The 14860-nt window shown below is 34.7% G+C and overlaps 1 long non-coding RNA gene across 1 annotated transcript in view; it reads left to right on the forward strand.

The window, feature by feature from the left end:
• Positions 1–14860, forward strand: part of LOC136839639 (uncharacterized) — a 251738-nt gene that overhangs the window by 173377 nt on the left and 63501 nt on the right. Inside the window, exon 6 of the long non-coding RNA XR_010853425.1 lies at positions 6296–6416. This is a non-coding gene — a long non-coding RNA (uncharacterized lncRNA). The remainder of the gene's footprint in view (positions 1–6295; positions 6417–14860) is intronic.

The following is a 14860-nucleotide window of genomic DNA, read 5'->3' on the forward strand; positions in this document are numbered from 1 at the left end:
TGCATAGTAAATCTGAAATAAATTCAACGTAATTCAGTATCAACGAACTTTAAAACAAAGGGAGTACTATGAGGTAAATTGAAAAGGTTAATACATGAACACATCAATGAATTCATTTGCAAACGAATAAACTATTTGTTTGTGAATTTCGTTACGTTTTATCACATCATTCATATTATTTAAACATGCTAACCATGTGTATAACCATAAAAGAGAAATAAAATAAAATAAAAATAGGAAAGATTTTTAGGAAAGCAACGCAACCCACCTTCAGATAGAAGAAAAAAACGATAAAGTTGAGAGCCTCAAAGAAAATATCAGTACTTTACCCGCTGTCATGCCAATGGTTCTCTCTTAACACTGAGTTGTTGGTAAACAAGTTCGTGAAAAAGGTCAAATATCAGAATTTATTATCGATAAAACAAAGTATGAAAGCCCGGGTCAAAAGCCTCCACTCTGCACGCTTTACATACGTGCCAGTGCAGTGGTTAGAGAAGGGATGTAGCCCCTGGCTGGTCGAAGGCATGTCTCAACATTGACTTTATTACCCTTAGACTATCGCTGCTAGGCATAGAAAAAATATGGACAGACACTGTCTTTGTTATAACTTAAAGAGCCGTGTAGCAAAGGAATTGTCATAACCTGGCTGATAGTCCCAATTTCTTGTAACCGATATTCGTGCCACCCAAGCCAAAAGGCTTCTTCTGAGTGTAGCCAGAATTATTCTGGAGCTGCCAGTCATGTAAAAGAATCGTTGCAACGACCCACCATTACTGTCTTGTGTGCTGTTCGAGGCTTCGGGTTCTCGGGCAAAATATGCAGCGAATATTCATTCGGAGATTTTTGGTGCGAAGCGATTATGTTACAGTCATGACAATCGGCATGATAGGAGTGGGAAAAGAACGGTTTGAAAGAAAACGCACCAAAGAATGAAAAAAGTCGATAGAAAACGGGAAATCTTGGGTAAAATATGGTGCGAGCTGTTGAAAGACATTGACACTACTGCCAAAACGAGACTTAAAATTATATTTTTTTTTTCTTTTAAAGTTTTTGCTTTAATAGTTGATTTTTTCAATGTTTAGGTTATTCCTCAAGGGTTTCCAGTATATGCAACTGTCTTGTTTTATTTTTTGTTTTTGTTTTTTGCCTTGATAAATTAATTTTCTTTGCGTTGGAAGCGCTTACCTTTTATAATAGACAACGGCAATATGTGAATTTTAACTTTCATATCAGGCTGGACCTTACGCATTTTTATTCGTTAGGAAAGCAATCTTGTGATATTACTTTATTCACTCAAAAGTAAAGTTAATTCAGAGAAACAATTACAAAGCAATTTCAATTTTATTATAAGCCTGAAAACCCTCGGTTTTAGTAGGAAACTTCAATTAGGTTGAGTGAAAACTCAAATATGTTCCAAGACATTCCTTCCAGTCTTTCACCAAGAGGCTTTCACTCCTCCATGACAATATTTTCCTCCTTTCATAAACGTCCTGTAACAAAAAAAAAATATTCATTTGCCAAAAGGATGATCAAAGAGAGAGAGAGAGAGAGAGCAGTCGATCTGAGGAAGGAAACCTCGCTATTAGACAGGGATCAGTTCTCTCGACCAGTAGTTGGCCGCCTTTCTGTCCCTCACACCACCTTCCTCATGACTCTCATCATTTCCAAGAAATCTCTCTAAACGTCCAGCCAGCGAGGTCAGGTCGGACCGCCCAGATATGCTCCAAGACTTACCGGGTGTTTTCGAATCGATCGCCTCGTGGAGGGAATATTTATGTCCGCTATCTTGGTAACACGGAGCGACGCCTTTTTTATCTCTCACAAGAGATCCTTTTAGAGCTTTCCCAAGTATTTCTCGAACGAGAGGCTATCGATGAATTGGAGTGAAGTTGCATTTACTTTTTTTTTTAATCCTGTCTCATTTTCAATAAAAAGAAAACTATTTATTTAACTGTGTGGCACTAACCGTTTTCTTTTGTTATACCATGGGAGTTCTCTGCACGGGTGGTTCATCCATTTCTCATTAGTTTAAGAGTGAATGAGGCAGTGATCTTAGTCTTGTCTTCTCTCAGGAATCAGCTCTTGTTACGAAAAGGCTCAATGTTGGCTAGAAAAAAAAAAAAAAAGGATTCATTGAAAACTTAACATCCATGACACTAACCCCTTCACAAGTTCCACCCTTATATTATCGTAGTTATCTCTGTGTTTAGTGATACTAAAAAATATTTATAATAGTTTTAAGTCATTTTTTCATTCCCATGAAATCTTTGGATGAGAATGAATTCGAAAAAGTAGTCAGTAATATATACCAAGATATTGTACTTTTTCAGACAAATATAATTTGAATTTCTGCCCTTTTCCAAATATTTTCACACTTCAACGAGTATTCAACATGAACATCTTGAAACGAAAAAGAAACAGAGTGTAGTAAAAGTTATTAATAACAAAAAACGTTCATGACTTTTTTAAATGCAACGAGAAGAAATGTCATTCCTATTTTAAAGGTTTCTTCAGCCCAAAAAGTATGCTTTCTGGGATTCGAAGCAAGTATTTATTCTCAACTGCTTTAAGCTTCTATTTTGACGTTGTTGCAAGTACTTTGGCAGTATTACTTAACTGTCGATTGCCATACTACTGGTCTGGTTGAATCGATTTATTAAAGAAACGTCCTCATTCCGGAACCTGTACTTTCCGAACTGTAACGTGAACGCGTGAAGAAACTGTATATTACAAGCGGTAATTGTTAAACTTGAGCGGTTGTCATTTTCCAAAATATAGTAAGAACTTCTGTATTAATAAACGGTAGTTGAAGCAGGGGTTAATTCGTAACTTTCCTGCCGAGCTGCAATTGGAAATGCCTGGAGTCGCTGTACTTTCAAAGTTCTGATTTGAACGCACGAAAAACCTCGATGTTTCGAGTTGCAACTTGAACATCTATTGGTAAGCAATCGTTGAACAATGGCCACTTGGTAACTGTCATTGTGAGCAAGAATTTCTTTTTTTATTTTTATAAAAATATGTTTGATAACATAATCTCCTGTTTTACTGCAGTAAGATTGTATAAATATAATTATGACGAACGATAAGGATAACTATTAGGAAATGACAGCAGAAGGAAAAATAATAGCATGAGAAAAAACTTCTCCAAAGTCTTCCAGTCGATTTGCTATGAGAATTTCGATGTATTTGAAAGGTAACAACGAAGAGGAAAAAAGAAAGACCAATAAGAATAGCCATTATAGAATAATAATCGAGAGAGGGGGTAGAATAGAAAATAACGAATATTGACTAACTTAGTCCCCGAGTCGATTAGCAATATGGAGCTTGAATGGTTTTGGGTCAATCAATCAGAACTGGTTTTAAAGTGCAGTCAATGGAAAAACGAAAAAAGGACAAATGAATGAGAATAAGCTTTAAGAAACGAAAGGAAAGAGTAAGAGGAAATAGAAAATATTAGAGAACAAACTTTTCTAGAGTCCTTGAGTCAATTACCTATGAATAGGTCACAAATGTATTAAATAAAATAACGCTTCAGCTCACCGGGAGAAACTTCAAACTTCGTTCCCAGGGAGAAGAGGGTGGCCCTTTTCCCGTCGATTTGGTTCTCCAACTCTCGCTAAATCGAGTCAGGGTCGAATGAAAGTTGAGAAAAATTCTGTGAGGGAATTTTTGTAATGGAACGAAGGACGTAAGGTTGCCCTTTTGAGCAGACATTTTTTTATTCAAATTTGGCTTTCCATTCTTGGCGTCAGAGTTCGTGAATTTTTACCTGCCATTCCCCTTCTGGCGAAGGGTGAAGAAATCTTGATTTACTTACTTACTTCTGTTCTCTATGAAAACACTGCTGTACAAAATTATTATAAGGCAGTTTAAAAATCCGTCGGAATAATTTACAAAGGAAGTGAAGTGGAACTTCTAAACAAAACTCCCAAATAAGTCATCTTAAATTTCAAAACACTTCAGATTTAAATGTAAGTTACATAAAATTACGGAATTCATCCAAATTCATCCAATTTTATTATAAAACTATTCACATTAAATGAAAAAAGTGCCGTATAAACTTTTTAGTTAAGGCAACTTCCGCTCTAAGAATGATATAAACCCTGCAATGAATATTGCTTTACGTCTTCAGAACGGTGAGAGACTGTATTCTAAATAGTGAACATAATTTACTTTGAACATTTAAGATTAATGCTAAAACTCCTCCTTGCTTACTCTCCTAAATATCTCCTTAAACCTGACAAGCTTGAGTTTTGTTATATATATATATATATATATATATATATATATATATATATATATATATATATATATATATATATATATATGTGTGTGTGTGTGTGTGTGTGTATGTGTGTAATTGTAGGATATTTAGATAAAGAAAAAATATAAAGGCGTCAATGCTGTGGTATTCTGTGCTAGAAGTAAACAATGAATTATGAGTATGGAACGCCAGTGATATGTGAAAAATCTCAGACAGACCAATATCCTTCGGTATTTTTTCAAGGTTATTAATGGAAGTAAAATGTATGCAAGGGACAATAATAGAGAGAGAGAGAGCAGAGCGAAGGATATGGATTCACATATATATGTATATAAATATAAATATATATATATATATATATATATATATATATATATATATATATATATATATATATATATATATATATGTATGTATGTATGTATGTATGTATGTATGTATGTATGTATGTATATTGGTGTGTGTATGTTGTTTGTGAAGGTAGGGGCAGAGAGAGAAGAAGGAGACGGGGCAATGGAAAATTATTGTTGTAGTTACAATTGAAAAGTCGTACATTATGAGTTTAATGCCGGCATGATAAATGGAAACGCCGTCGCGTGTTATTCCGTTTTTTTCATAGTCCATTTATTATTATTATTATTATTATTATTATTATTATTATTATTATTATTATTATTATTATTATTATTATTATTATTATTATTATTATTATTTTAAACAATTGCCTCGACATTTTGTAACAATTTATATACAGTTATATATATATATATATATATATATATATATATATATATATATATATATATATATATATATATATATATGAGTATGTTTCCATATTTAGTTCATATTCAAGTTTTGTGAGTCAACGAATTGTGTCATTATTTTAAACCCTGGTTCTGGACCAAGATGGTAACATATGCGCCATTTCGGCCTTAAATTCATCTTATTTATATATCACTCACTTTCTCCCCTCATAATGCATCGACGAAAGTTGAAAGTAATTGAAAGTAAAGATAAAGGGTTAAGAGTTGAAATTTCCAGTTATGCAAATTACGTATGTCCCCTTTCTCCCAGGATTTGACTAAATTTATTTTTAGCCTTTCCAAAGCGTAACTGATTCAGTAGAAAAAGAATTGTATGATGACCGATGTTAAAGCGCACAATCAGAACATTCTCGAGACTGTATCTTTCGTAATTTCTTGTAATTATTTTATTTAGTATTTGATGAAGTGGGCGCAGTATGAAATCTATGCATTGAAAATTCATAACGTTACTAATACCTACATGATTAGCGAATCATTAGGCGAAATGCGAATACGAAATGCAGATTGGCCTCACGTAATTTTATGAAATCAGAATTTTTCAAGAGTTCCTCACCAATCAGTTGGTTCATGAAGCAAAGTTACAATCTCCAGGAAACCTGAAGACACGGAAGAGAAAACCTGGAAGTGACGTGGTAGTGGAGGCATTCCACGAAGGATATTGGCAATAATTCAGGCCTTCGAAGCACCGTCAGTGTGTGCAAGGGTTGACTCGGGGCCTTCTACCCCCCGCCTTCCTTTTTTCATTAGACCTTCGCTTTCTCGGCAGGTCCGCGACGGAAACTACATGACAGTATGATGGGATGATATATGGTCAGTTTGTGACGTGAGAGAGAGAGAGAGAGATGTTTCTGCTGTGCGGTTTAAAAAGGGTCGCTTTCACAGATTAAAACTTATTTTTTTAGTTGATCGTTTTTCGTCAAATATTTCCTTGTTTATTATCGAGAACAGATGAAAATGCTCAAAACTTCGATGCATTACGCTAAAAAAGTAAAGAATTTATGAAAGGATACGAAAAACAGAGTATTTCAAAAGTAAACAATACTACACTGCTAACTTGTAACATTATAAATGTTGAACCAAAACGCCACAGCAGATTCTATACATGATAAACATCACTCCCATTTCTAAAAAACAGTTTCCCCTTTCCAAGATATCTTTTTGTATTCATCCTAAAAATTAAACAAAAAACCTCTATTATTTCCAGATAAAAATAAATGACTACCAAAGCCAACAGCGGTGTTCCGGACATAAAATGGCCCAGTGACAGATGCACAGGCCAATGCTCAATCAGAGAAGACACTAAAAAGTGACGAGCTTTTATAGAGGTAAGTCCCATCGGTGTTTTGTCAACTGCTTTTATCCATTTCTGTACCAAAGCTTTCATGTGGATTTTGCTAACTGTTCAGTAGCCATGAACATCGAAAAAGAAAGAAAAAATATACATTCATGTACAATATAATTGTATATATATATATATATATATATATATATATATATATATATATATATATATATGTGTGTGTGTGTGTGTGTGTGTGTGTGTGTGTGTGTGTGTGTGCGTGTGTGTGTGTAGTATCAGTCTGTCTGTATTTGCCTGATATGCATCTGTTTTGTTTTCCGTTTATGAAACCGATTCTTCATAAGTTTGGATTTGATTCCTAACCCTACTTTACTGATGTAATCAATCAGAGTTGAAAGGAGCTGAAGTGTTATTGGTTGCAACGCACCTAAAAAAATGGGACGATTACAGACTTCACTATAGATAAGAGCTGGGAATCTAAGATGGAAAAGCAAAGGTCAAGTGCAGAAATTAAGCCCCTGGCCTTGACAAAGATTGATTGCAATAGAAGTTGCTAGAAAATTAGATTAAACTCCCTTTCTGTTTTTTCTCTTTTTTATTTCAGACTAATTTGGCTTTACTCTCCATCTATTCCACTAAGCGATTATCTTTATTCATTTGCTAATATGAGTAGTCGAAATATGTTCATTCTATTTTTATGTATTTTTAATTTATCTCTTATCAGTTCACACTTTTATGCTTCTTGCCTGTTCTCGTTAGAATTGTATTTTAGAATCATTTATGTCATTATTTGATAGGTACTTTGATATCATATTATTTTAGCTATAGGTAGCTCTAATTCTGTATATTTTCCAATTATATTACCTGATTTCTAAGACTTTCACTAAGCTCTTTAGCCATATTTTCATAAGCCTATAAAAGTATTTCATATTTAAATTTTAATTTGTCCCTCTGCTTGTTAATGTGCGAAGATGAATGTTTTCTTTACAAATAATTCGGATTCCCTGGAACCCACGCAAGAAAACATGCAAAGGGAAAGAGGCTTTTGAGGAAAAAAGTGTATAGAAAAGGCATATCAGAAGGACCCTTCTCCCGAGGCTACAGAAATTGGTCCGCTGGAGTTTCCAGGAAGCATCTGAAAAATGCAAAGGATATTTATGGCGTCCATAAAAAAAATTCTCCTTCCTGACCCATGTTGCAGTTTCTTTTGTCCACCATTTCAGCGACAAAAATAGTGCGAAGCATATTTCGTCGTTCTACTTGCCTGATGTCAAGTTGCTGGACACAGCAGTAAATCGCACGTACTTAAAATTGTGAATTAATGTATATATATATATATATATATATATATATATATATATATATATATATATATATATATATATATATATGTGTGTGTATGTGTCAGAGGATCCATTCACCAGTGAGCAGGGACACAGAAGTGTCTGAAATACATGGTTGCAACGTGTCCATAGTGTTTTTAAGGGCCTTTTTATCTTCATACTTGCTCTTGCTTATGAGTTTCGTAGCCGTTTTATTTTAATACTTGTGGTAATCAACAGTCAAATCTTTTGCTAGACTCCCTCTCCCTCCCTCCCTGTTTTGGCTAATAAATTAAAAGCCTAACGGTTAGGCCCTAACCCATTCTCCTAACATGACCGTGCAACCTCAAAACATTCCAATCTGTGTTTTTGCTCATTGAAATCGTTTTTTGAAGTATCCGTCGTTATTGGTCGTTACCGTTTTTTTGGTATTATATATCCTCTGGGGACAGTGAAAAATATCTTCTTTTACTCACAAATGCCAATAAGTTGATACACAAGCTGTCCCTGAGTAGAATACCTACTGTACATTCGAAGAATAAAAAGAAACGATACTGAAATTCTCACAAAACAAAATCTGAATTAACCTCATTTTTGGCTTTCAATCTTAAAACTCGGAGAACTCATCACATTCGTGAAAGTGATACTGAACTGAATCCTGATTCAGCTTTCTCCCTAAAATCTGAGTGGCCCGATGATTTGGCGCAAAGGAAACGCTGAAGCCGTAAATTGTGTGCGATTGTCCCCCGAAGCAAAATGGCCGAAGATATTCGTTCGTTATGCCTCTCCCTCTTCGAGAGACCGGGACACTTTCAGGCAAAGAATAAAAATGGATTCGGGGAATAACAGAAACGGAAAAATTATAACTGGGTTATTCATACGAATGACCCTCTTCATCCCGTGACGTCACGTAGGGAAAGTTTTCATTTTTCAGTGTTAACCTTTTATTTTTTTTTATTTTGAGGTAAAAGCTGGCATAGTCATTTATCTCTTTATGAAACAGATAACTTTATCTTTGTTTATAGAATGTGTATGTGTCCTGAAATCATAGAGGGACAGGAGAAGATGAAGATAAAGATATGGTTTTACGGACGTCAGTAGGTATGCAAGTTAGTTAAGTCCTTTGTGTTCTGACTTCTATTTAGATTCTCCAGAAATGTTTTTATTTCCATTACTTTGTCATGAATACACTACTGTCATCTATCTCTAGAGAAATGGACTCAAAATAAAGCGAAGAAAGACAGAGAAATTGAGGACAGAGTATGCAGGCAGAGAGGAAACAGCACCAGATTAATAATCGATGAGGTTGAATCTTTCAAATATTTAGGAACAATGATATCCAACACGTGTTCTCGTGAGTTCGAACCTACTGAAATTCTATGAAAAGGTAAATCAAACAGTGGGTATGCTGAACATGATCTGGAAATCAGAAAGACTTCAATTACATATTTATGAAATTAAGAATATACATTAGTCTAGCGCGATCTGTATTGCTGCACGAACATGAATCTTGGTATGAAAATGGAACTGTATATCTAAAATAATTTGTTGATTTAAGAACAAAACCTGAATCAGAATATTAGAAATCAGATGGCTGGCAGGATAGAGGGGGGGAAATGATACGGAATGTAGACGAGATACATGTGTAATTATCGAAGTCTGTAATTTTAGTAGAACTTGTATGGTGAAATCCAAGCACTTTGTTCTTTGCAATGCATTTCAGTGGTAACTCAGAATTCCAACGGGAACAAATTTTCTCTCTCTAATTAGTCACCACGAGAGAGATATTAAAACCTTCCTTCATATGTCTGGCGTTAGATAGTAGTGATGATGAAATGATTTCCATTACTTTCCTTATTTAGGACAATCGTTTGATGTTGATATCAAAGCCCTTTTCGCAAGCAATTACTTAACTGAAATTACTTTTGCAGTAATCTTATTTTTTACATCAGTGGACACCAACAAAATTTGTCCACAATTCGAATAAATATTCCTTTTTTAGTTTGGAATGGGACTTTCTTAAAATATTACATTTTGATGTACATATTTTTTACTGTATTTGCTCATTCTGCCTAGCCATCGTAACATTTACAGAATATTGTACACAAAATCTACGTTCAACTGCCCTAGAAAGCTTGATCAATAAAATGTAGAGTAATGTAATGTACTTGATATACTATGAGACAATTACAAAACTGCTTAAATTGTGTTGTGATTTTAGCGATGAGGTCGACTAGTATTACCTTGTTACCCTAACACTTCCTGGCCAGCAATTTTATTGCTGAATGAGAAGTTCTCTGCATGTGTGCGTGCGTACGTGTGTGTGTGTGTGTGTTAGCTTCTAAAAGAAAAATGTAAAATTACAGAAATGACCCAGTAATACATAATCACAATTATGAACAGAAAACCGTTTAATATTTTGTTATTAAATAAAGTCTGTTTTCTCTTTAACATTTACATATAAATCTTGCTCTTTGACAAACTCCTTGTGTATGAAAATATTATAAATCAAAAACGGAAGAAGAACGATGTACACAGAGAAATAATAAAAAAAGAAATGATAAATGTTTCTTGCTAGGAAGAAAAATCATGTTCCTTGCTCACAAATCCTCGTGCATATAAATATATCCAGCACCATCAGTCAAATAAATGCATAAAAAAAGACTGTGTCGAAATAAAAAAAAAAAAAAAAAGTGCTGGGGGAAAAAAAAAATTCCCTCAATTTCCAGCGGTTAATTGTCTTTTCTCTCACCAGTCGCGGTTTCAAGAGATGTTTCATAAAAAAAGGGGAAGGTAAATGTTTTTGTAAGAGTATTTTTTTTTTCTTGCATCCGTCTTTCTCGTGCAAGTGATCCATCTGTCTCTGCGCCGTCTCGTTCAGAAGTCGCTAATCCCTCGCTTTCAAGATGGAAGGTTTTTTCTGTTTTTTTTTTTTTTTTTTTTGGCAGTCTTCCCTGTCATCTGAAAAATATCTTCATTTGCAAGATGAGTGGCCGTCTCTCTCTCTCTCTCTCTCTCTCTCTCTCTCTCTCTCTCTCTCTCTCTCTCTCTCTCTCTCTCTCTATATATATATATATATATATATATATATATATATATATATATATATATATATATATATATATATATATATATATATATATATATATATACATGTGTGTGTCTGTGAGTTTGTGCGTTTTCTCTAGATGTTAACGTAGCGAGACTCACTGAGATTACGCCAACGGATCCGTAGCATTTACTGGGAAGTTCCTCTCTCTCTCGGACGGGGACGAAAGAATTCCCTCGGGAATGTCAGATTACCATACTCCTACTCAAGCTGATGGTTTCAAATGAAGTAGGCCTATGTCCCCTTCCCTTGTGAACACACAAGACTAATAAGTGGACAGACTAACGGATAGACAGAGAACACACACGTTACAGATTCATCTCACTACGCCTGAGAGACTCTCATCTTAATAATGTCAAAAACAAATCGTGACAGAATAATGAACTCTGCCTAAGGGTACGATGTAGAGGATCAGTGAAGCAAAAGCCCTTCCTGTTTCATTCTGACTCCCTTTGAGAAAGTTATCAATTTGTTTGTCTGAGATTTATTTTTATTCTTCTTATTATTTTTATCTTGATCTTTGACGATGAAGGCAAGTGAGGATTTTGATGAAGATATTTACCGAATGACTCAAAAAGCTTTTTTTTTTTTTTTTTTTTTTTTTTTTTTTTTTTTTTTTTTCTGAGAAAGTCGTATGATATTAAATGGGAAAGGAAAATATTTACTCCTGTTCCTCATATCTTTAATTTTTCAATGGAATTCCATAGAGAAAAACTATCAATTATTATACCTGGAGAAGGATCCTGTCTCGTTCTTCATATTTCCGTGTCCATTATTTCTTCATGATAACCTCGGGCCACAATCTGATGACGACACGTGCTCGGCGACATAAATAAGAGTATTTCAGCAATATTAACTGTCATAGTGCCGTATTCAGGCCCCTTCAGCCCTGACTTCAAATCCAGAGCTCCTTTCGCCTTTAGACACGGCTGTAAACTTATTACTTTAATAACGTGTCATCTGTGATGACTGAAGAAAGCTGATAAAAAGAAATGAAACCTTTCTGTCATTTCTCTGATTGGGTAGAAGGCGTCTTTTTCTCAGGCTGATTAGTAAGCGAGACATTTTATCCTTCATTACTCTTAAAGTCCTCGGAATTTTGGACTTCTTGTGAAGTTGTTCAATGATTGCGTTCCCTCAGTGGAATCACATTCATAATTAAACTCGGATTATCCGTAGATGTACCCTGCCTTTTAGAAATCACTTAAAAAGAAAGACGTATGTTTCCTATTCATAAATAATATCTTTTCTAAATTATTCCGTTTGCTTCGTGATGCCCTTCTTCCAGACTTCCTTTTCGAATTCTCTCTCTCTCTCTCTCTCTCTCTCTCTCTCTCTCTCTCTCTCTCTCTCTCTCTCTCTCTCTCATAACCTAATATCCTTCAAGTCCCAAGCGGAATCTATTAAATTTTCAGTTTGCAAAACACAACGGCTATCTACGTTTCCATTATCCAGCTGTTGGTAATTCAACCGGCTTTCCCGTTTACCAGCAGGCGATTTAAGGTTCACGTTTCCTAAAATTAACCATTCGCACTCCACGTCGTTGCCACCTTGTCATATCCAAGGACTCCATTCTTCAAAAGCTTTTATTCCTGAGGTTGTTCTGTATCAGTTATCGGTGCCTTACCGGTTACTTGCGTTGTGTGTGATATTTCAGCTCGAAAGCAGTCTAATTATTACTCGCAGATTTATCGCTCCAACATTTCTTCTTCCTTTCAGTGGCAATTTATTCATCTTCTTACTTACCTCTGATTTTCACATTCCCTGTTTCAGTTTCAATGAAATGCTTCTGGAGTTTTCCCCTCTCTCGTTCTTTCCTTCCAAACTGTTCGATGATTAGTCTAAACCTGGAATTTTTACTTGCTATGTGGTTTTGTTGATAGGATTATTATAATTACGTCATCAAATTTGTTCTTTCCACAGTTTGTCCTTAACAAAACTTATGAGATCTTTATTAGATACCTGTATACGTTAATGACAGGGAAATTTTGCACTCCTTTTGCATAAAAGCAAAACGGAAAATAAATTTATAGACAAAGAAATGCTGAAAGTGAAGGTCTTCAAAAGTAATAATGGCGGATTAAAAACCACCCAACCGTTACAGAGCTAAATACCTAACATTTTAAACAAGCGAACAGAGTCCTTAAAATTCCAACGAGATTAGTGACTTGGTCTTTATGAGAAACCTCTTTCGACTTCTAATTTAACCAGTTGTTGTGAAACACAGTGGCAGCGGTGGGTTTTAAGGAAGACCCATTTCAGATCCTAGGAAGCAAATTTGCGAGAGGGAGCGAAGGGTTCCATTAAAGACCTGCCAGTGTGATGAGCGAGTGCTCCGAGTATTCCGATTTCAGGTGAATAAATTCCCACCCAGCTTGTCGCCAAGTGGAAGAAGTAGGAATGGGGGTGAGGTTGGGATTATCTGAGTTACCAAAGTAGGTTTTAGTGCCATGCATGATTTTGACCCTTGTCCTCACATTAGTATTTAACAGTACGTGTACAGACCATTCTTCCAAGATGTGACTGACTTCGTCTGAAATATAGCCCCGTAGTTGACTTACATTCATCAAAATGTAACTTTGCTGCCGTAGCATACCAAATTTTGGCTGTCCTACCTTGCTTCATATTATTAAGTTATTCATAGTAATATCGAGGAAAATTAACGCATTTTAAACATTTCATCTAATAAAATTACATTAAAAATTAACTATTTGAATTCGATATCACTCGGCTTCAAAACAAAGGGAGCGCCATTGAGCAAATTTAAATGGCTATTATATTCACACATCATTGAATTTCTGTATACGAGAATAAATTATTTGTTTGAACATTTCATCTTATTTTATCATATCGTTCATAATATTTAACAAGCTCATTATGTTTACAACAATAAAGGAAAAATGTGTAAATAAAATAAGGTATATTGATGGAGGAAACTGGTACAAACCACCTCCAGATGGAGTAAAATACTGTATAGGGTTTAAAAGCCTTTTAAAAAATAACAATACTTTGAGCGGTTTCATGTCGATAGTTGTCTCTTAAGAACTATAAAGATTATTAATAAATAAAACAATTTTGAAAAGGTGAAACATCAAAACTTATTACTGAAAACCAATAAAAAAATATTAAATTTCAGTGTCAACCGGGAAATCACGTTAATTTACAAAAAGGTGAAAAAAAGATACAAAATTTTACATCGAGATGCTCTCATTCTGTATTCTTTTAAAGCTGGAAGTGGTTTGAGAGGGAATGGCCCCTATCTTGTCACATTAAGTCTAAACATGGAATTTATTACCCTTAGACTAACGCTGTTACCCACAGGTTTACACAAAAAAAATATGGGTAGACACTACCTTTATTACAGAAGGAATCTTGTTATAACCGATATGCGTGCAAACAGAGCCAAAAGGCTTCTGAGTATTGCCAGAATTATTCTGGATCTGTCAGTCATTGAAAGGAATCGTTGCAACGACACCGTCACTGTCTCGTATGCTGTTCGAGGCTTTGGTTTTCGGGCAAAATATGCAGCGAAGAATTCATTCGGAGATTTTTGGTGCTGAGCGATATATTACAGCCATGACAAGCAGCATGATAGCGGGAAGAAAGGAACGTTAGAAAGAGAAAGCACCAAAGCATGGAAAACGGCGATAGAAAACGGGAAATCTTAGGTAAAATATGTTACAAGCTCTGTTATTAGATATACACTGCTGTCAAAACGAGACCGAAAATTATATTTTTTTTATTTTTTCATTTAAAGTTTGTTCCTTTAATAGTTGAATTTATTCATTATTTTAGGTTTTGCTAAAAGGTTCAGTATATGCAACTGTCTTTTTTCTTATTTCTAAACCTTGGTAAACTTAATTCCTTTGCTTAGAGTTATATACTTTTTATCATAGATAACGGCTATAAATGAACTTTAACTTTCATATCAGGCTGGACCTTATGCATTTTTATTCGTTAATATGGCAGTCTTGTAGTATAGCTTTATTTAGTCTCAAAATATTAATTCAGAGAAAAAATTACGAGGTAATTTCTAAT

This window comes from Macrobrachium rosenbergii, chromosome 6, assembly GCF_040412425.1.
Source record: "Macrobrachium rosenbergii isolate ZJJX-2024 chromosome 6, ASM4041242v1, whole genome shotgun sequence".
NCBI lineage: Eukaryota > Metazoa > Arthropoda > Malacostraca > Decapoda > Palaemonidae > Macrobrachium > Macrobrachium rosenbergii.